Source organism: Mastacembelus armatus, chromosome 16 (genome assembly GCF_900324485.2).
Source record: "Mastacembelus armatus chromosome 16, fMasArm1.2, whole genome shotgun sequence".
Lineage (NCBI taxonomy): Eukaryota > Metazoa > Chordata > Actinopteri > Synbranchiformes > Mastacembelidae > Mastacembelus > Mastacembelus armatus.
Window position 1 is genome coordinate 10,169,007 of NC_046648.1, and position 23,428 is coordinate 10,192,434.

Below are 23,428 nucleotides of genomic sequence, written 5' to 3' on the forward strand. Positions count from 1 at the left end.
ATCGAGGGTGCAAAAGGGTGTTTTAAAGGCAGGGAGAACCATTTTATAAGACACTATCAATCAAGCAAAAACTGTATGTTATCCAAGCACTTCATTCCAGTTTCAGAATAAGAAACTCAAGCAAGCATTGTTCTGCCATCCTTTGAGCTGCTGACTGATCAGACTGGAAAGTATGTGGTGCCACAGCAACATGTGCACACTTCAACAACCTGCATGCATGTCAAAATGTTGTGGAGGTGCCTATGAATTATAGATTAGAGATTTATAAGCCTCCAACTGTGATAAATTTTATTTTGCCATCATTAGTGGGATCTATGAGAAAATACTACATGTGCGCATCCAGTACACACATCTGTTCACACATACCCCCATCAATGTCCATGTACATATATTGCACGAAATGCACATTGCACTACACAAAATGAACTTTTTGGGGAGCTGACTGCTCACAACACCAGTGTACCTTTAAGCAGAGGACATGAGCAGTTTACAGTGGTAACAGTGCCAACCGATAATAAAATGTGTAGTAATTAAGAAAATAATTACAGTCAGGAATAGACAACATCATAAATCTGCCTGCTGCAGCTAACTAGCTAATTAATGTCTCCTCTGGCTGGCTTTTCCATGGTTATGCAAAGGGTCTTAAAGGGCAAAGCTAGGGTTATTTTGTTTGATCTTTTTAGCAATGAATCCCAGTAAAAAAGACCAGAATGGGAGTGTCTGTAAATATGAGCCTGCCAGTGCATTGGCTTCACGAAGTGCCAAGGAACACAGGTATGATCGATGTTTTCTTTGGACTGTGAAAAGCTGAATTTTGATAATCACAATCACATGTAGTGTGTTACACTGGTTTCATCATGTACTCACATAGTCAGTTGCCAGTGTGGATGACACTGATGAAGCTTGAGGCTCATGTAAATGATCTGATTAAATTAAAGCACTCTGCTGGGAATCTGCAAAATTTTCCTTATTGTCAACAAAAGACATAAAAAGCCCAAAACTGAAAGCGTCTTAGTCTGTTTCTCAATACTTTCTAACATTCCTACAAGGGTCTATGGCTCTTGGCATCAACTTTCTCCTGAAGAAATAAAACTTAAAACCACAAAAGAGCTCACAAACAGTTTTTATCCAAATGTTACTCAAGTAAGAAGAAATAACCCCATATTTTACAGCTGGAGGACAGTGGGATTGTGAAACTAAACTATAATGTGTTGGTGTTAATGAAGGAATATCTCACCCAGTGCAACACTGTGGCTCATTTAAATGTTTTCAACAATGGCCTGAAGATTAGGACAGATCAGGAAAACCCAAAATATATTTTATTGTAGATAAGTTCATTGTTGCTTTTAGTCTTTTCACAGGATTTAATGACAATAAGAAAATACAGCATATCACCAGTCAGATCAACATGGTTCATTTTGACAAAATATGAAAAGGTATGAAAAGGACATAATCCTTGCACAGGGGAAATCTCAATGCACCCCAGATCATTTCCTTATGTTCCGGCCTGGTGGACATTATGGACAATTCAGGGAAGGTCAATAACAATACAGCCCCCAGATTCACAGGACCAGGTGAAGAAGGTAGCTTGTAAATATTACAACATTGATAATTGGCCAAAAACAAACTTAAAAACCCATGGTGTGTGATTTGCTCACTTCTGTTGCACAGTGCTTAGTATGAACAAAAGAGACTGGCTGAGTGGCAGGGTGTCCTTTGGATCTGATAACAATCTGAGTTGGCTGGAATTCCTAGGAATTCCATTTGAGGAGACACCCAGGAGCCATGTCTCACTGGGCAGGTCTCTCCAACTCCCTGTCAGTGACTGGCTATGCTGACAGGTCAAATCAACACTCTCAGTGCTGCTCTGCTCTCCACATCCTCATGACACACACACACTGTACCTGTACATACGTACACTCACACTCAATCATTCACCATCCTCTGACTGCTGTTTGGTCTTATCTCATACAGGCAGTCATTAGGAAACTCTGAGTGTTGCATATAGTACTGTAGCAGAGCATACAGTAACATGAATAAATATATGATCATTACATATAGAAGTTTTAAGCTCTGATGTATAAAAAAGGTAAGCAGTTTGTTTGGGTTGCTTTTGCTTCCTCTGTGTTTTACCTCTGTGTTTTCTCACACCCTGGGCTTGGTGTTTTGTATCTTTTCTTATCAGTGAATTCCTATCAGGTCAGTCAAACGTGGAGTACAGTGATCTAAGACATTTCTCTGCTGCTCAGCTCAGCGAGGATCAGCAGGGCTGGAAGAATGCAGCACTGCCGTCTTACTGTCTTCAGTGATTAAACTATGCCTGTGTGCATGTGTGGGTGTGTGGTTATTTTGCTAGATGTTGTTGTGAGTGTAAACACAAACTGCATACAATATACATATATAAACACACACACACACACACACACACACACACACACACATATATATATATCTATAGATATATATACAGTATATCTATAGATATATATATATATATCTATATATATATGGTAATAAATGTGCGCATAACATTGCATAAAATAATGCTGTGGTGATTTCTTCTTCTCCTTTTGGCTGCTCCCTTCAGGAAGTCGCCACAGCGAATCATCTGCCTCCATTTAACCCTATCCTCTGTATCCTCCTCACCCACACCAACTATCCTCATGTCCTCCTTCACTACATCCAAGAACCTCCTCTTTGGTCTTCCTCTAGGCCTCCTTCCTGGCAGCTCTAACCTCAGCATCCTTTTCCCAATGTATTCACTGTCCCTCCTCTGAACATGTCCAAACCATCTCAATCTGGCTTCCCTGGCTTTTTCTCCAAAACATCTAACATGAGCTGTCCCTCTGATGTCCTCATTCCTGATCCTATCCATCCTCGTCACTCCCAGAGAGAACCTCAACATCTTCAGCTCTGCTGCCTCCAGCTCTGCCTCCTTTCTTTTTCTCAGTGCCACTGTCTCTAAACCAGACAACATTGCTGGTCTCACCACTGTCTTGTACACCTTTCCTTTCATTCTTGCTGACACTCTTTTGTCACACATCACACCTGACAGTTTCCTCCACCCGTTCCAACCTGCTTGCACATGTCTCTTCACTTCTTTTCCACACTCTCTGCTGCTCTGGACTGTTGACCCTAGGTCCTTAAAATCCTCCACCTTCTTCACCTCTACTCCCTGTAACCTCACCGTTCTATTTGAGTCCCTCTCATTTACACACATGTACTCTGTTTTACTGCAGCTAACCTTCATTCCTCTCCTTTCCAGAGCAAACCTCCACCTTTCTAGATTTTCCTCCACCTGCTCCCTGCTCTCACTACAGATGACAATGTCATCTGCAAACATCATGATCCACGGAGATTCCTGTCTAACCTCATCTGTCAGCCTGTCCATCACCACAGCAAATAAGAAGGGACTCAAAGCTGATACTTGGTGCAGTCCCACCTCCACCTTGAACTCCTCTGTCACCCCTACAGCACATCGCAACACTGTCCTACAGCTCTCATAAAGACCCATATATAACAACAACAATGAATATGACAATGGGGGTCAGTAAAGAAATGTCACAGTTCACGTGAGTATCATGTGATAGCATGATTCCTTACTAGCTAAGCTGTTTTGCCTTGATTTCTATAACCGATGACTACACACTCTTGTCTACGTTGTTTTGCTATTTTCTGCATGTGTTTTTGGAATTCTGTAAGATAACCACCAACTATTTTATTGTCCTGACACAGAGATGGCACTGTGTAGAGGTTTGGCTGAGCAGTACATCCCAGATTTTTTGTTTTTTGTTTTTAATTCAGGCTGCTGCCCTGAGATTCATTTAGTCAAACTAATTAGAGGGTTGTGTCAGCAGCACTACTAGATTGAGTAACACACTATAATTCTGGTCAGAGTTAATTTCTTTCTCCTCTCACATGATATTTGCCACACACAAAGCTACACTCATTTACCAGTATGCATGTCCATTCACATACACCACATGAGCACCAATGCATACACACACACACACACACACACACACACACACACACACACACACACACATTGTGGTTAAGTCTTGACACAGTGTATCTCCACTCGTGTTTATGTCCACATATGCAATCGTGGTATTATCCACCAAGATGGAGTCATTTTGGCTTCCTAACAGGGGAGAGCACATACATCCACAAACCAGTCCCGTCTCCTAGAAAATTACAACTTCAGCAGTAAATTTGTTTTCCTGGAAGTGTAATTGGAACCAGACTATGTTTTCTGTGAAAGCAACAAGGATATGTTGTTAATTTGTTCATAGTAAAGATTTTAGTAAAATGTTCACAGACAACATAATTTTCCACCGAAATATCAATATCACAGCACTCAGTTAATGTAAAAGATTGTGACAAAAAAAAAATAAAAAAGTTTGCATTGATTTTAGACATAACTGTTCCAAACTGTGGACTTTTAATTTTAAACAAAACCATGATGTTTCCTAACTTAAAGCAAAGTGTTTTTATTGCCTGAACCTAACCACAGACTGGACAATGGCTTTGAACTGTGGTGTGACAGCTGTGCATTTTTTTTATGCTCACTATTCAAAAACAGCCAGGTCCTGGAGATTTCTCGACTGTGTCTCATTCATTAAAAAAAGTTGCCCTTCAACATAATCTGACCAGCGACCCGCATAACAGTTATTGTTGCAGTTTAAATACATATAAATGTAATTTCTAGGACTGAAACACCCACTGGGAAACCATGCACAATGCAACACAAAAACGTCTCTGCTATTTTTGAAATTACATATTTTATTCCAATCTTTCCCTAAACCCAGCGACATGCTTTTGTGCCTTAACCTGGCATGTATTACATAACGACTTACTGAGGCAAGCAGGAAGTGGAGTAGGGCCCTATTAACTTACAAGTATGTTCCAAATAACAACTACTATTGTACAAGGTAAATAAATAGCCACACCAGTTGTCTGCAGGTCTGAGTCGCTGTTTCACATAATACAGCTCTTGGTCTGCACCATCCAGTCAGCATTTGCTGAAGTGTTGCCATCATGGATGAATATGTAGGACTTCTTCACTCTGGATCAAACTGGTGGACTGTCTGACTGAATAAAGGTATATGTAAACACAAAAGAAAGTGTTGTCGCTTACACAGAACTGCATCAAACTGCTCATGCAGGTTGGGTCATCACATTCACATTCCTTGCATCAGGAAGTGGAAATTTTCTAACATAGAAGAAGAAGGAGCTTGATACATAGACGTGGAAACAAGGAAATGTACCCTAAGTGAAAACAAGATCAAGAAAAATAGTACTCTTGCCACATGAGATTAATATCATATTAGAGGGGGCAGAGGCAGACATGTCAGGTTACACTGATGACACGAACACATTTTAGGACAAATCATATGATGAAATTGCTACATTTGCCATTAAGTCCACTTCTATTAAAAAAAAACAAACATACATGACACCACATTAATATAACTGATTTCCTTCCAAACAAGGTTCGGTCCAGAGCTCATCCTTGTCACTGTCAATGTCACTGGGCAGGACACTGAAACCCACTTTCATCCCAAATGCTCAGGTCAGAGCTTAGCATGTTAGCTCACTGCCACTAGAGTGCAAATGGCTGAATGAGAGGCAAACTGTAAAGTGTTTTTGATGAAAACACTATGTAAAAGCAGCCAGACCTTAAAGGTGTGGTGTTTCACCATTCAGTTAGTGAGCACTTTCTTTGGTCATATGAATACAACACAGAACAGGTAAAAAAAAATAAAATAAAACAAAAAAATCCTTCATATCCAACATTTGCTCATGTAGGATGTTTACATTACTGGTTATGGATTACTTCTCACAGTTCAGAGCCAGAGATGAACTGACCTCTAAATTGCCCCAGAGGTGTAAATATATGTATTTAGGTATCACTGTACAAAGCTGCTTTCTTAATTTGTTTCGAAAATTCGCTGTGCACTCTACATCACCTGCTTATCTCTGTGCAGGAACATTCCAGACGTTCCTGTCAGCGCCTACAGAACAAGTCCACCCTCTCAGTGCTGGCTGTGGACTGTGTTTGATCCTGAGGTCATATTTCTGGAGGGGCTGGATGCTCGCTGGTTGGATAGCCCCACTTAGAATGTAATCAATCATGACTGTAACATAACCACTGCCTATGAAACTAATGTGTAATGTGTTCATTTGTTTCTATTCAAATTTGATGGTCAGGCCTAGGGGCTGGGAGCCTAGTAAATCTCTTACATAGTGGCAGGGTATCCTGCTGACATGACATAACATCTGCTACATGTCTGTCTGACCTGGAAAAGGCCTCCTTCCTGTGTCGGTCTCTTTGAGGGTTTGTGACGTGTACCTTATAAAAAGCCTGGGTTTAAGGATGAAGGGTATCATATGATGGATGGAGTAGAACAGCTCCCAGTTTGTGGTTTCAGACCCTAAACAAAATATGACTTGAATTGAACCAATGTCCTGAAATAATGTCTCTGTCCTTTATGTTATTATTTCATATCAGTTTTCATCTTCTGCAGCACACAACCCTCCTACAACACAGCCAAGATGGAGACACTGCCGTCCTCTACAGATGTACTATATTTCTGTATTATACTATGGATATACTATATTTCTATATTCTTTCTGTTTAGGGACAGTAAAGTGTTACTTTAGTCATCACTCGACTGTTTATGTATCATTCAGGTGGGGTTTGATGTTGACTACCTATGACTGAGTTTCAAACTCTTGATATTCTGTGAGCAGTTATTTGTGATGCAAAATCATTTGCCCAGGCATCGGGTATGAATCAAATAAGCAATGTTTAAGATCCAAAAGCACTGCGCAGGGCCTGCAGAGCACACAGCATAAGTAATTCAACACATCATTCACAAAACACCTTTGTATTTCACCTGATGAGGAGCTTCAAACATGTCACAGTATGCCGTTCATCTTCAAAGTGGTGCATAGTTTTTACTTTATTAGGAACTTCCAGAGACCTGAAGGAGAGAAAGTTGATCTTAACATCAATAAATTATTAGTAGACATTAGTCAGGCCACAGAAAATAGCCACTGAAGAGTCCGGCAAAAAAATAAAAAATAAAAAATAAAAAAGGGGTCTTTGCACCAGACCTACAAAGCTGAGGTGAACAGCACTTTTCCATTGATAATCGCCTCTACGTTGATCTCTCTTTGTTGAAAATGTGGCAATTTTAATCAAACCAGTTTGTCTCACAAATCTGAAGTTCTTCTGAAATGTATCATTTTTGTCTGTTTACTGAGACTCTGATAACTACACACATACACAAACTGTGGTGCTGACCTTACGTTTGTGTCCTAGCTGTAGATGATGCTGTAGCAGCAGCCCACAATGATTTGAGAGAGGACATAAACATCAAGTGTAACAAAACATTGGGCTAAATCTAGGACAAGTCTTCCCCACAGGAGCCTGCTGTGAATGATATCATTCAACAGCGTACAAAAAAAAAAAAAAAAAAAAAGAAAAACCCTCTCAACTGTACACTACTTATTCTTATTCATCCAGTATGTTCAGTACACCGTACAATCATTGGACATATTACATGTGAATTCCTCTTTTGTCTACACTACAATGCCATATCATAAAGTAGGCTAAGTAGACTCATGGAGATTGTAAAATAATTTTTACAGCCCTGGTGAGGAAAAACAAACAAGAGCCTTGTGGTGACTAGTGGGAGTGTTTCAGTCTTCCTCTGCTGAACCTGAACCCAACCATTTTAGTTTAAGAGGCACAAAGGCAGGTAGAGGAAGTGGGAAACATTACAACATGCAAATGAAGGAAATGTCTGGTAGATTTGACCAGACTGCTATGCACACAAACCCACACCTATATACAGTCTCTCCTTAAAGCCAATCATGCTGATGAAGACATTAAAGGATTTAAAGGATTGTTGGACACCTTTTTGGTGGAAATGCTCTGAACGACTTGGGTTTGAGGGTTTGAAAAGATGAACTAAGCCAGAATCCACCATCGACCAAAAAAAAACCTCTTACCTCTTTTATTTTCAGCAGAACAAATGCATCTCAGCGGGCAAACCATTTTGCACACCAAAACAGTTTATTCTGAGTCATGTAACTGCATATGCAATCAGATCAGTATCCATGCAAACAGATAATGTGCACTCTCTAATCAGACCGATTTAAATGAGAGAGAAAAAATATACGGCCCTTGTGATTTTTAGAAAGTTACAAAGCTTGTTGCGTGAAGCTCCACTCCAGCTTTGCAGTACAAAAAGGAGATTTTTAGACACTGTAAAGGCCCAGTAACACCACAAATTAATTTTGTCCAGTTTTAACAGAGGGCTTTTCTGAGCTGTGATGTTCTGACCTACTCCAACAACTGAGACTTTAGAAAAAAAGGAAAATGTCTGTTTCTTAAATGGAATTTTTCTTCCTTAAATCATCCTTATTGCTATATCCTTATACTTTGACCACATTGGTAGCTTGCCAACAAGGGCTCACCAGGGACTCAGCTTGTTTAGCTGCTTCACACCATCTACAGAAAACATGGGCAGCACAGGGAAACATAGACTTTCATAGTATTCCTACCTGAGAACTGTTTAGATTGCGTTATTAAACTGAACACATCAGCTGAAATAGAGCTACTTTACCCATCTTTGTAAAATAATTTTTCCTCAGTAAAAATCAATACATCACAAAGCCATAAACCACAAATAATGAGTACTACGAACAGAGTGCATGTATTATGTACTCAGTAGAACAGATTTAGAAGTTGGTTGTGGTAGACAGAGGATATAGCCTTTCAGCTCTGTCTCTCTAGTTTGACAGGATGATGGATTGTTGCATCGTAACATGGGGTGTGAAGCCCCAGGGATAACTACCATACAGAACTGAATGAATCAGTGGCAAGGAAGGATCACAGTAACCTTAGACAGAGATCTGCTTCAACACAGGAAGAAAAACATCCACGCTCTCAATATTCCTTTTATTTCCAGCTAAGCTGCAGAGTCTTACATCTGAATATATGTTAGGACACACAGATATGTAATTACACATGTTAACGCAGCCATAGAGTGCAGTGTAATTAGAGTGCAATTACAGTAGTGGAAGTCAGTTCTTGTCAGCTTACAGCTACAGCTTCTTATCACAACATCCTGCTTGTGGTCTCATCTCCGGACCCACCAAGGACATTCATACCTTTCCGAACAGACTGACACATGGATGCCTTTTCCTCCCATGTGCTGAAAAATCCGACGGCATGCTAGGCAATACAGATAGTTGTCATTGCGGCGGTGGGATGAAAGATAAACACATATCCAGAAGTCCTGGGGTTACTGCCAGAGGCCTGATCACAGGAAGGAAAGGCATGAGAAAATGGCAGGGAGGTAGATAGGGTCAGGCCAGTGAGAGGTGTGGGAAGATGAGGGCTGGGTAGTTACATTTCTGCAGTGCACATACCACTGTAGTGGTGCAACAGCTGCAAGCTGACAGGCCACCCTGCCCAAATGCAACGGAAAGGATTTAACCCTGATGGCCCATTGACACTTACTGCCCACCTGTTCATGCTCTTAGAAAAACATTCCTTTGTGTTTTATTGGGGTCAAAGTGTCAGATATTTGGTTACTGATCAAATATGATACAACTCACTCTCTTCAGTTTATGGGAAAATACCACTATGTGGAGCTGTCATGGCCAAGCATGGATTTTATTTAATATTATAATTTAATAACATTTACATTAGCTGCTTGCAATTTAGAAAATATGTGATCAATTTTACAATATAACATACAGATTTACAATTCAGATTTACAGCATTCCTATAACACTGTTAAACTCACAAAGGACATTTTCCTTGTAAAAACTTGGTGCCTACGTTACCCATAATGCAACATGACTTCCGATATTTGGGGCAGAGATTTGGCTGTGTTAGGCTATTAGCAGCTACAGTAACATAGCCTGAAGCCTCTAGCCGCAGGCAATGATGAAGAGCAGGCTACAGAGATGGTAAGCTCACCTCTTTCTAACTCCACACATCTGCAGTGGCATCACTTGAGGACATTTTGCAGATTTCACACGGCAGATCTGGGCACTTTGGGGGTCAGACCATCTGCTGTGTGACTCCTGGTTCTGCTATATAAATATAAAATGCATATAGGCCTATTACACACATACACTATGTTGTACTTCTTTCAATAGTACATTGACACTATGTCTACACAGAACGCAGAGTGAGAGCAAGTTCAGTCTGTGATTACACAGAATGTGTTCAGGCATAATCAGTTGTAAAGTCATCTGTGGTTTGGCAGTGCACTGCACACAATACAATATCACTGTAATTACCCACAAAAAAATATGAGAAAATGGACTTGGAGTGTAAAAATATGCTTCAGACTGTGTTCATGTGCACAAGACATCATGTGGCCTGACAAATGGATTATTTCAAATGTTTATAATGAAACAGAAACATATTGTTTAAATGCATAAGATTAATAACAAATGCCTTCAGTGAAGATATTAGTCACAATTTTGAATTGAACTAAATTGTTTACTATACATTTTTATAGATCCACTCAAAACATTTCTACACTTAAACTATGTGCATGACCACCTCCAATCTCCTTCAACACCGTCAATTTTTCTAACATTGTCATAGGACTTAGAGCCCAATGACAATAAAAAATAAACTGAAATTTTAGACTGTCCCTAAAAAGTCCAGCATATTGTTCTTGGATCCTATGTGAATTTTGTGCTAAGACAAACCCAAAATCAAGAGGAAAGAAAAGTGAGGCACACTGAGGATGGTGTGCCCTCAGTGAATGTCCTCAGCAGGCTGACAGAACATTATATACTGCTTTACCAAACCAGAGCTTTAACCAACCAGAGCAGAGATTATATTACGATTAAACTCTAGCCACACTGATTGGGGAAATTTGAGATACTCCGGTTCTAAAAACTGAAAATGGCCAGGGCCTGGCTGAAATGTCAGATTTCAGGACAGTGAAGCTCTGGTGACTGATCTCATTTCCACCCACAATCCCTATTATTCCTCCCCTCCCCATGAATCCACAGTGAAGAAAGCAGCCCAAAACGCTGTGCTGTAACATAAGTCTAGGCAGCTGCACTCCGAAGTGGAGGCTTTTAACAGATCACCGCTTCAGTCTAAAGGAGAAAAGACAAAGGCAGGACAATGTTTCTCACTACAACGTGGTATAAATATTTATTTCTGATTTCAAATCAATGTATAATAATTTTAGAAATCTTTACCCAATCACACAGAAATCTGTAAGTGTACAAAAATTGTAGGTTGTAGATATGGGGATTTTAGATTAAAATGAAACAAAAAATATAATTGAGCAGTTAGTTTAGTAGTATATATTCTAAAAATATAAGCACATAGATGCAAATCTATGCAAATCATAACCAAGGATGGATTTTATGGATAACTATATAGAGAGATTTGCTAAGAAGCTGATACACACCTCAAAAATCTCACCATGTCATATCATTTTTAATAATGTAACTGCATTATTTTCTTAAAAGTCACATCAAGGTTTTAAAGAAAAAATAGCTCAGCTGAAAATAATGTGTTTATGCCATTTTTATATGATTTATAAGTTCCTGTGTAAAATATGGGAGGAAAAGAAAGGATGAAATACTACAGCTTGGTTAGAACAGTGAGTGAGTGAGATAAAGATGTACATGTTATAATAACATATTAGAACATCTCTTCAGAGGAATTCCCAGTTCGGCGCCAGAAGTAAAAAGAAACAATGCACAACAGTTTTGTTCTTTTGTTTCCTGCAAGTCAATTTTTGCTTGTGCAAAGTTTCACAGCGGTCCAGTGAAATATGAGTGAAGCAGTCTGCGTACAGAAACCAAACAGCCCTGTCAAAGGAACGGTAAAAGTTCTACTCAAACTTTTAGCAAAACCTCCCACTGTTTTATTTCACTCAATCACTGATACATACACACAGGATGTCTTACAGGATGAATACATGTTTCAACAGTGTCTTCTTCAAATGATATTTACAAGACTGAAGCAGCTGTCAAAGTAAACTATTAAAACTACTACTGAACTGTAGCAAATATGCCAATAAACTCTGCAGTACATGCATGCATGCTATGGCTACCTTATATATATCCATCCATTTTCTATACCTGCTTATTCCTCAACAAGGGTCAAGGGGATCTGCTGGAGCCTATCCCAGCTCTCTTTTGGGTGGAAGTCCATTACAGGGCCCTTTATATATATATATATATATACTGTCTGCACAGTCCAAAAAGAATAGCTATGTATGTGTGTGTATATATATATATATATATATACATAGCTATTCTTTCAAAGAGGAAGGATATATATATATATATATATATATATGTATATATATATATACATAGCTATTCTTTCAAAGAGGAAGGATATATATATATCCTTCCTCTTTGAAAGAATAGCTATGTATATATATATATATATATATATATATCCTTCCTCTTTGAAAGAATAGCTATGTATATATATATATATATATATATATATATACATAGCTATTCTTTCAAAGAGGAAGGATATATATATATATATATATATATATATAAAGGGCCCTGTATATATATATATATATATATATCCTTCCTCTTTGAAAGAATAGCTATGTATATATATATATATATATATATATATATCCTTCCTCTTTGAAAGAATAGCTATGTATATATATATATATATATATATATATATATATATATATATATATATATATATATATATATATATATATATATATATATATATATATATATATATATATATATATATATATATATATATATATATATATATATATATATATACACATACATAGCTATTCTTTTTGGACTGTGCAGACCGAAAATAAGTAGTATTGCAAAGAGGAAGGAGAGTACACTTAAACAGAATGTGCCCACCTCTGCAGTACACCCTTATATTAGTAAGTGAGGCCTGACAGCAGTCAATACTAGCCTGTGCTTGCCTGTTGTTTGCCTGCCTTCCGTTCTGTAGTCTGAACGAACAGGTGTTGGAGCCAGTCTCTGACACCAGAAGGCTCTTATCAGAGGGGAGTGGAGGCCGTGTACCTGCGTTTTTTTAGACAGGTCATCTCCTGCTGGAGGAAGACCTGCCATCTGATATCCTCTGTCCCGGCCTTCACCTCTCCTTTATTACACCTCCCCACCCTCCGCCCTTCTGCCTCTGTCTGCTTGTCTCAAAGAGCCTGGCTTGCAATACTATAGACACTCTGTTCTTAAGTGGTCTGTAGAGTCACATTCACCTGTATTGTTTTGTAGAAAAAGTGCCTCCTCAAACCTATCTTTACTTTTACTCTGCTGAATATAGTCGCATCACTTTATTCTCTTTTTCAGGTCCTTAGCTTAAAATGTCATCATACAGTATACGCTACCATAAAGACATATCTGTCAGGGGTGCAAAATATTGTGCTACTGTCATTTTTAATTTAGCAGAGTATCTACCGAGATCCTCTATGCATAGAAATGAGCCACATGATTTACATAAAAATGCAGATGATTTACCTAAAGTGCACCTATATAAGACCTGATTTCTCGCCCGTATGTTTGGAAGGCAAAAGAGCATGAAGAATGTTTTATGTTGCCTGACTTTATTGCAGTTTGCTGTCTCAAAGTGTGACATTATCTACTGTCTACGTCAATGTTTTCTCATCTTGTTAAATCATGGACTACTTTGTTTTAGTGAAGCCTTATGACAAACCACTTGACACACAGCCTTGTTTGTGTTGTGCCAGTAACACATAGAGTTTTGACCTGTGTTTTGCAATTAAATTGAATAAATTATATTTATCCAGATGGGTACTTCAGCCAAATAGGTCAAGACTCTTGGATGTAGTTTGAATCCATTCCTACCCTCAGCATGTCCCTGGCTGAGTGTGCAGTGATCCTGAGATAATGGAGGTTGGAAAAGAACAGAGTGTGTTTTCATAACAGGACAACAGGCTGTCAAATGCTCAGATATATTGTCTGCTACTTGGAGAGTGACAGAGACTGACCCTTGAGGTTTTTGGACCCTCGTTTCCCTGCAGGGATAACGACACTCTTCCATTAACCTTTGACAGACATAAACACAGCTCTGTGCCGAAGGAGGATGTCATCGGTTTACAAGGTAAACATGAGCTGGATGGGGTTTATCAGGCATGTCTGCTCGCTGTCAGCCTCGTGGATAGACACCTACTTTTTAACTTAAGGAATCTTAGTGTGTTACCATTGCAGTGAGTAGATTCATGGACATGCTGGTTTAGGTTTTATTGTGGGGAGTTTTTCCCTTTGCTTGTTGAGGGTTTAAGGGCAGAGGCGTGCAGTACAGATTGCAAAGCCCTCTGAGGTGCGTTACGTGGACCATGTTAAAAGTAAAATTTGACTTTACTCACTGTGTTGAAGGAAACTTTGGATGCTTGTGTTTATGTTTCTCTTAACTTTTGCCTGTGTTAACACTAATTCTGCTTACAGATTAATGAGCACGCTTTTCTCTTTCTGATTATAATATTTAAGCATTTTCGCAAAAGAGCTCATTTGTGTTTTTCGTGATTTTGATCTCATGTATGTGCATTAAATATGAAGCTTGCAACAGGATGTTTTTAGTCTAACTTAGTACACAGACCACACATACTGTAATTCATCTTCAGAAAAAGAAATGATTTCAGTACAGTTTCATTTGTTGCAAATGAGCTTTGAGAGACAGGAGTGGAGGATTTCTTAGCCTATCAAGATAAAATGACTCAGCTGTGAATATTGATGTCATTTGTGCCTGGTGGATTAAAAGTATACCAAGAATATCTATACTATAGAAGGATAACGACAATGAAGGAGGTCCTCATCAAGAGGTCATGGCTGTCAAATGACAGTTACCAATGTACCATTAATCAAGCATCTGGCCACAGTGTCAAAAGTAAACAAATACTAAATTAACATTTTTCCACCTTGGCAACTTAAGACACATAGAACCTAAGAAGGTTTTTTTCCACTTCCAACTGACCTTGAATGAACGCAACATTAAAGCACCCTTTAAACTGCGATGTAATGGTCCTTAACTGTGATGTGTTTGTGGAGAAATGATGAGGATCAAAGACAGAAAATGATATATCAACTTAAGGTGACACCAGACTTTAAATTACATACAAAAAAAAAATGTTTACTTTCCAATCTGGAACATTTTCATTGGAAAACACTGATAACGTTGATTCTGACCCAACAACCTGCTAGTAAATACACATACTTTGTAACTGCACGCACACATATGCACAAACACACACATAAATATCAGTTAGCTTTGGGGAACTTGTGAGGGATTATCAACATCAAAGTCAATAGAAATGTCAGCCTGGCTATCTTTGGAAATGCCAGCAACCCTATGCATATCCGTACCACACTACCAATACCACACACACATATACACACTCTCTCTGATACTGACACACACACATACACACACACACACCTGCCCCTAGCTGAGGAGGTGATTAAAGCTGCAATGGCGAGTGTGGCTTTTGATCTCCAAACACACTGGAAAGCACTTAAAGGCAAAGCCCAGTTAAGCAGCAGACACAGATGACATCACACCCAGTCATGGTCTCCCACAGCACCACGAGGCCCCTCCCTGCAGTGCTATCAACTAGATTAACAGGATTAAGCAAATATACCCAGCTCAGGTCGGCACTTGAGCTGAATGTATTAGTAAAATCTAGGCATTTTCAGGTCATCTAAAAGAGGTGCATGGACTTTCAGGAGGTGTAACAGTCAGGAGTCTGAGCAATGGATCCAGCAAATGCTTATGCTGAACATCTGTGTAACGCTAGTGCCAAAATGAAAATTTAGTAATGTGAAATAATTCCCAATTGTGTTTCTAATATCACTTTTAACATTTCAGGATTCATATGACTTTTATGTTTCCAAAGTACAGAGCAGGATTACAATGGTCTGACTGAGCTCACTATGGGTCTTGGTGTCCAGATGATGACTTCTAAAGCATTCCAGGAATCTCTGACCTTTCCTGTCTTGCTTCCAAGTTTCCTTTACATTTGTGGTGGATATTGATGCATAATGCTAAGTAACACATTCATGTCAATCCTCTAACAACCCAATCTGACTGGATAGTTTTACTTTTCAAGGACATTTTTTAATCACCTGGAAACAGTAATACCAGCCAGAGAAAGATATTTCTAATAAATACACAAAGTTGTTCTTTTGTCATTGAAATCTACAGTACAAATCTTGGTATTAGTACTCTTGAATTAGTTCTGTTATTTGTCCACTTCACTATAAGTGATGTGGTTTCAAACCGGTTGCAGTCCCTAACAAATTTCTAGTCAAAGGCTATGTCTTTGACTTGAAATTTGCTTGTGTGAATGATGGTCTGACGTATACTAGCTCATGTCTCACCAGAGATCGCTCGCTCCTCAGAACTGAAATAAGAGCTTTGTGATGGCCCTCAACCTAGAGGATCGAAACAATTTCTAGGTGAAGTTGGGAGACAAAAAGAGAGGAAAAAAAAAGAAAACTGGGTTGTATTCACACTCTTCTCCCTTTTTACTGAATACAGTACAGAGGAAGCTTTGTTGACCTCTCATCTCTCACTCTCATTCACTCATCTTTATCACAGGCCAGTAACTGGAGACTGCAAAGCTTCTCAATCTGTCCTGTGACCTGCATAGCCTGGGGCTACCAGCCCTACACACCTCACCTTCAATGTTCCCCTGTAGCTGCACTCTTACCCCCCCCCCCCAAACTCCCCTGCTGCCTGCACCTCTGTGGGCCAAAGAGGAAACAGGGAGAATGGATCACATTGTTTAAAAGTGAGCCCCCCACTTCCCCACCCTGCACTACCTCAGGTATCACAACACACAGAGCTCCAATTTAAAAAAAAAAAAAATCTCACCCGGGACCAAACACGCTAACACACAACCATTAATTTATTTGTTTTTAAAATGTAATCAGTTACGTGATAAGCAATGAGTACTGTTCAGGTTAAATTTTATTTAATGAATGCAAACCATCCAGTTACAACTTAAATATTGATGCATTCTACAGTTATTAATAGCACACATAATAATTGTAAGGGAAATATGTATAATATATAATATTTGTATAATTAAATGACCATTTTTTAAATAAAATGTCAGTAACTTCTGTGAATTCTCAACATGTAACATTACATACCAAAACAAATGCAAATAAAGAAAAACATTTTTAAAACTGTAATAAAACTTGCCATTTAGAATCTAAGCTAGAATACTTCTGTTTTATAATAATTTTGTGTATAGAATGTCAACTTTAAAGCTGCAGTAATCAATCATTTTACACATAAAGACAGATCACAAGACTACTACCTATTTGTGAAAGGGGTCACCCATAGTGGGGCAGCACTGTGGCTTGGTGGTTAACACTGTTGCCTCAGAGCAAGAAAGTTCCTGGTTCAAAATCTTTCTGTGAGGAGTTTACTCCAGGTACTCTGGTTTCATCCCATGGTCCAAAAACCTGTATGTCAGGTTGATTGGTGACTCTAAATTGCCCATAGGAGTGAGTGTGAGTGTGTGAGGTTGTTTGTCTCTATGTGGCCCTGTGATGGACTGGTGACCTGTCCAGGGTGTACCCCTGCCTTTCACCCAAAGAGAGCTGGGATAGGCTCCAGCAGATCCCCATGAGCACTAAGTAGGAATAAGTGGGTATAGATGATGGATGGATGGATGGATGGTTCTTCCATAGTGTATAACTTGGAGAATGACCTCTACAGTTCCCTTCATTTGTGAAGTATTCTTTCAGCCTATTGTTTTAGATTTATGACCCATGATTATGACATTTTTCTCAGGCATTGGTGGAGAGTGAACAAAAAAATAAATGCTTATATTGATCTGTGCCTGCTGGGGAAATAATTTAAATCAATTCTAAATGTTATAGTGCTATATAAAGTGCAAATTAATAAATAAGCATATAGATACCACAGTCATAGAAAAAGAACTATAATACGTTATGGATAATTTCCTAATCCTCAGCCAACACTATTTCAACTCAATGGAATGAGCGGATTTCCCACAGCACACATATAGTTGGAAAATCTTGATGCCTGCTCTGTGAAATGTGTGGTTGCCGTGAGAGTTTTTGGACTACATACTTGAATCCAGGAAGCTGGGAAACCTAAATCCTGCCGGTGTGGTTCACAGTTCAATCAGCTTTGCCATGACACCGCATGGAGTAGTGGCTCAGCTCCTTGGTTAATTAAAATGGACTATGGGAAACTGCAGTGGCTACCTTGGCAGATTCAAATACAGTCTAAATCATAGAAATCTCAGCTTCAGCATATGTTTGCTATAAGGGGAGAGGAGGAACTCCCAACTGTCCATGTGCAGCGTACTTAATGTCTTAAACAGAAGAAAGACACTGGGAGAATGATTAAAATGTACATAATGTATTTTCTGTGCTTAGTTCTATCGAGACTTCAAACTAATTTCTTTGGCAAGAAGTTCTGAATGTGTGAGGAAACGTGATTCGGTCCATGTCTGTCATCACTAAGTCACTGATGTAGTACCTATGTGCATTTGCAGCAGTAATGGGTTGTGTAGATGGACAGTGCATTAATGATGATGGTTAATGATGATGAAGAAAATACTAAGTAATTTGCTGGAACCTAAACAGTGCCGAGGTTGAAACAAAACACCTTACAAACCTCTGGCCTAGAAAAAGTTATAACCCACTTACCAAGCGGGTGTTTGCAAAGTAACCAATGGGCACTTTTGAGGTATTACTGTCCATTGTGTGCAGCCCATCAACTCATTAATCAGGAAGAATGCCACAGCCCCACTTCACAGCTATAGAGTTTTAACTGGCTGGAAAGATCCCCAGACTCTCAGGGCAGACAACATCAAATAAGCAGGTTCATTTTACAACTGGATAATGAGAGGAAATAGTACTGGCCCAGTTTGAGTCAGACTTCCTTCGTTTTACAAATGGTCTAATGTAGATATGTATACAGCTAATTGGCTGGTTGAGGGAGTGCAGAGATTTGAGGTACTGTGTAAATCTCAGGTTACTGCAGGTGATGAATGAATGAGTTTCCTGTCATTGTAAGTAAGAGAAGCCTCAGGGTCTGCGCTCCAAACAAACTCAGCAACGCTCGGCACCAAAGACCAACCTGATAGGACACCACTTACATCCATACAGAATGCTAGAGGAAAAAACAAATAACAAAAGCAAAAACTTGGAGGTTAATCCTTAAACCTCTTGACTTTGTACTAAATGTACTAATATACTATATTTGTCCCTCAAGTTGAAGCAAGTTAGTTTTAAGAAACACAAACAATTCATTCACTTTCTAAAAATGAAAAGGGAAAAAGAGATGACATATACTGAGGTTTAAGTGATCTGTATTTCTAGCATTTTGTCAGCTATGTCTCTAAGGAAGAAAATTAGTAAATATTTTGAGTTAACATACAAAGTTTCCCTGAAAAAAGTTTCTTGTATTTCATTAAGTTTATTAGACCTGATCTGGTATTTCTTAAATACAGTTTCTTCTATGTGGAGGCACATTTCAAACATTATGACTATTATAGTGTTTTTTATGGTTTAGACAACTTTAACCTCCTGGCTATAGGATGAGTGATGATGATGGTGTCGGGTAAAAAATAGAAAAAAAAAATCATCACTGACTTGACATATGGGGCCATGCTTACATTTTTAGGCCAGAATTGTCAAAAAACACGATCTTACCCTAATCTTCATTTCAGTATTTTAGTAACCAAAATCCAACCGCATGTACAACACAAACATAGCATGTTTCCAGAAAGGAGAGCTAAAAAGTTAGCTGTGTACTGTGCACTACTGTCATCAGAGAGGCAAGTTAACCAGATGGATATTTCCCCAAACTAAATGATTAGTCTTTATCCTTAGTTATTTCTCTTGTAAAACTGAAAATGGGATGGAGATGTTACATTAGTGATATGACTTGGACAAGGAACGTGAAATTTACAAAACTTACAAATGAGTCATTTTTTGTAAAAGTCACATGTTTTTGTAAGCACTGACAAACTGTCATTCTTAAAGTAAGAACCAGTGTTTTGTTGTTCATGCAGTCATTCTAAAGTAACTCATTTTAATGCTCACCCAACTGAGCAACTTGTCTTTCAGTGCTCAGAGTCAAACACTGGGGAAAAGCAAATGAGCACAGATAAACTGCTGCATCACTGCTTCACCCAGTTTTCACTGGTTACTTTTACCACTACATTCTCTGATAAAGACTCTGGTCACAGACCAAAACAATTGCCTAGTGCAGTTAAGTGCAACACGAGCATAGTTTGATTCATTTACTCCATATGTCCTGTCTGACAGCATTAGGGCTCAGGCTTGAATTGTGAAAACCATTAAACAAACAGTTTATTTAAGCAATGCCTGTGGGCACCCACAAAATAACAGAAACTGAAAATAAATATAATACAGAGACAAAGGGAAACTGAGGCATTACATTTGTGGACTGAAAAAACAGTGAAACATGGATAAAACTAGTGAGGTACAGTTTTTAAAAAAAAATACAGACCTCTTCGCCTGTGCTGCAGGGCTGTTATGAAGACAGCCTGGCTCAGTCTCTGTTTTTCTCCCTCCAGGCTGTGGCAGGGTTCCTCCTCACCAGAGGTAATGATGGCCCCATTTTAGGCCAAGATTTGGAAGGAACAGGAAATTCTATGGCTATCCTCTGAGAGGTGGTTATATTACTGGGACACCACTAATAAAGGCTGGTGCCGGCCTGGGATTCCACATCTTGCACTCTCTTTTCTCCCCCTCTGAAGTCTCTTTCCAACTCTCCCTTTAATTCTCTCCCTGGCACAAAGAAGGAATGCAGTATTTGGGGCTCATCAGAAAGTACATCCATCTCAGAGAAGACACAACAAAATGAATAGGTCTTTGTGTGTTTGCTGCAAGTCATTGACAGCTACTTGTGCTATGGTTCGACCCCAGCCCCACGCCCCAACAGCTGTTGTGTATAAATCATAACAGTCACACTGCAGATTGTTCACTTCCCAAGCCTGTGATGAAGCTGCCAGCCACACTCTGGCACAGTATGCTGCTCAGGCCTCACACAGTGTTAATACTCACACAATCCATCTCCCTTCATCCAGTGTATTCAGTCTCAGCCAAATATATCTGTTAGATAAAGCTTTGTGAAGGACAATGTCTGTCTTCGTCTCACCTCAGGCTGATGCAAGAGGTATAGTTGCATCCCGTTCTGCAAAGGTGCTATATTATAGACTTTGCATCAAATTTGCAGTCAATAATTTGTCAAAGTTTTCAAGGTCTAATAGAGAAGTTACAATTATAAAAAAAACCCAAAAAACAAACAAACAAAAAAAAAACAATTTCATTTAAATAGCCATTTTATGAAGCTTTCAAAGGTATTTCACATACTGTTTCCAAAATCAAGTATACATATACTGTATAATGTAATGTATGTAATATGCTGCCAATCAATCACCTGCTGATCTCCTGCAGAAACATTGCATTACAGTCAACTGTCTGCCCGTCTGCAAAATACACTCCTCAAAAAATTAAGAGAACACTTAAATCACACATCTGATCTTGATGAATAAATTATCCAAGTTGAAAATCTTTACTTACATAATAACCAGCGTCAGTGGAAACCAAAACCATCAACCCATGGGGCGCTGCATTCAAAATCACTCTGAGAATCAAAGTGAAAAATTAAAATCACAGGCTGATCTGCGTTGTGACAGTTTCATCACAGCAAGTCATAATGTGACTCAGCAGTGTGTATGGCCCCTGTGTGTCTGTTTGCACTCCTAACATCTGGGCATGCTCCTAATGAGTGAGAAGATAGTGTCCTTGGGGGGGGTGGGGGTTCACATTATGCACTAATACATAATGTTCCAGGGCTGCTGAGTTGGATTTAGGTCAGGGAAACATGATGCCAGTCAATGACATCAATTCCTTTATCATCCAGGAGCTGCCAACACACTCTGGCCACATGAGGCTGGGCATTGTCTTACACCAGGAGGAACCCACGTGAGAGAGAACCCAGATTTCATCCTGGTACCTCACTGTATGGCATGAAGATCTGTGCAACCTTTACAGATATGCCTCCTCAGACAATCAGTGAATGACCAGCAAACCATTCATGAATGATAATATTACAGTCAACATTGTTTTTTATTTATTTTTTGTACTGTTTACTTATTTACCTTGCCTTTCTTCCAATTTGCTGTGGACAAGTAGGTAGTGTATGGTGTGTTTATAGGCCAGCAGTGGTGCCTTGCAGTAAAAAAGAGTGGAAAGGACTGAGAAACAAGAAAGCTGCAAATTTTAAAGCTTGGAAAAACTTACCACCCACATGCACAGATTTCTTGTAGTCAGTAGTCAGACAGTCAGGAAGGAGCAGAAAACTTATGATTGAGTAAATACGCTGAACCACACAGTGAATAACTGTTCAGTAACCACTTGAGTTCTGGCAGTAGAAGACCCTACGAATCCAGTGAGAACGCCAATTATCATGTGTTCTTTTACCAAAACAAACATGCTGTCTGAGGGGCATGCCTTAGGGTTTTCAGCTGGGCCCATATTGGGCATCAATGACCGTATAGTTGTCCCACTAGAAAAATCCCACTGTACAAGACACTATTCTGCTACAGATAGTCAATTAACTAATCTGTGTCAGGAAGGGTGTTGGATCAAATTCCAGTACAGCTGAAAAAACAGGAAAAACATGAAATTTGGAATTAAAAAAAAAAAAAATACTGTCAACATATGTAATTAGTGTGCTGGTTGTACTGTGCAGCTCTAGGAGTTGAGCTAAGTTGATGAACTGAATGTATATGAGGCAGGGTAGTAAGAAAGAATATGCAGATTTGAAAACTCAAGCATAGCTCATCATAAAAAGAACATGTTACATACAAAAGATTGCATGGCATGCTGCTGTATATGCATTCTGTCAACTGCAACATGTTATTCTGTTCTATAGCCATAATCACAAACAGTTACTGACTTTAGAAGATTAAACACAAAGCTTGACAGCACAGTGAACTGACTGCTGTGAGATCACATCTATGATCCCATTTTGGGTATGGAGCATTGTTATAGAATGAGTCATTTCACAAGGTCTAACCCCCACCAACATGGCTTTCATTACCATGTCCATAGCCTTGAGTGTGCTGGCATACACCCTCTGCTCCTCCTCCTTTGGCAATATACACACAGACACACACACACCACAGTGCTGCAGTGTGGATATTTATACCCAGGTCTGTGTTTCTGATTAGGACAGCTCTGCCTTTGCTCCACCACACAGAGCTCACTGGAGGAAATTGAACTCTGGGTTCAATCACCTCACAGACAGTCCCCCATAGTCCCAGCGCTTGTTATGAAGCACTGATGGGGGAAA

The 23,428-nt window shown here is 39.1% G+C and overlaps 1 long non-coding RNA gene across 2 annotated transcripts; it reads right to left on the reverse strand.

Annotated features, from left to right (window-relative positions):
- Positions 1-3,278: 3,278 nt before the first annotated feature.
- On the reverse strand, positions 3,279-20,944 carry LOC113122437 (uncharacterized). 2 transcript variants are annotated; one of them, XR_003294862.1, is made up of 3 exons: positions 20,576-20,944; positions 10,004-10,119; positions 3,279-6,989 (listed from the first exon to the last, which is right to left on the reverse strand). It is a non-coding gene; the product is annotated as an uncharacterized LOC113122437 (long non-coding RNA). The 2 variants fall into 2 exon arrangements; XR_003294863.1 differs by lacking the exon at positions 3,279-6,989 and adding an exon at positions 8,938-9,334.
- Between the last annotated feature and the right edge of the window lie 2,484 nt (positions 20,945-23,428).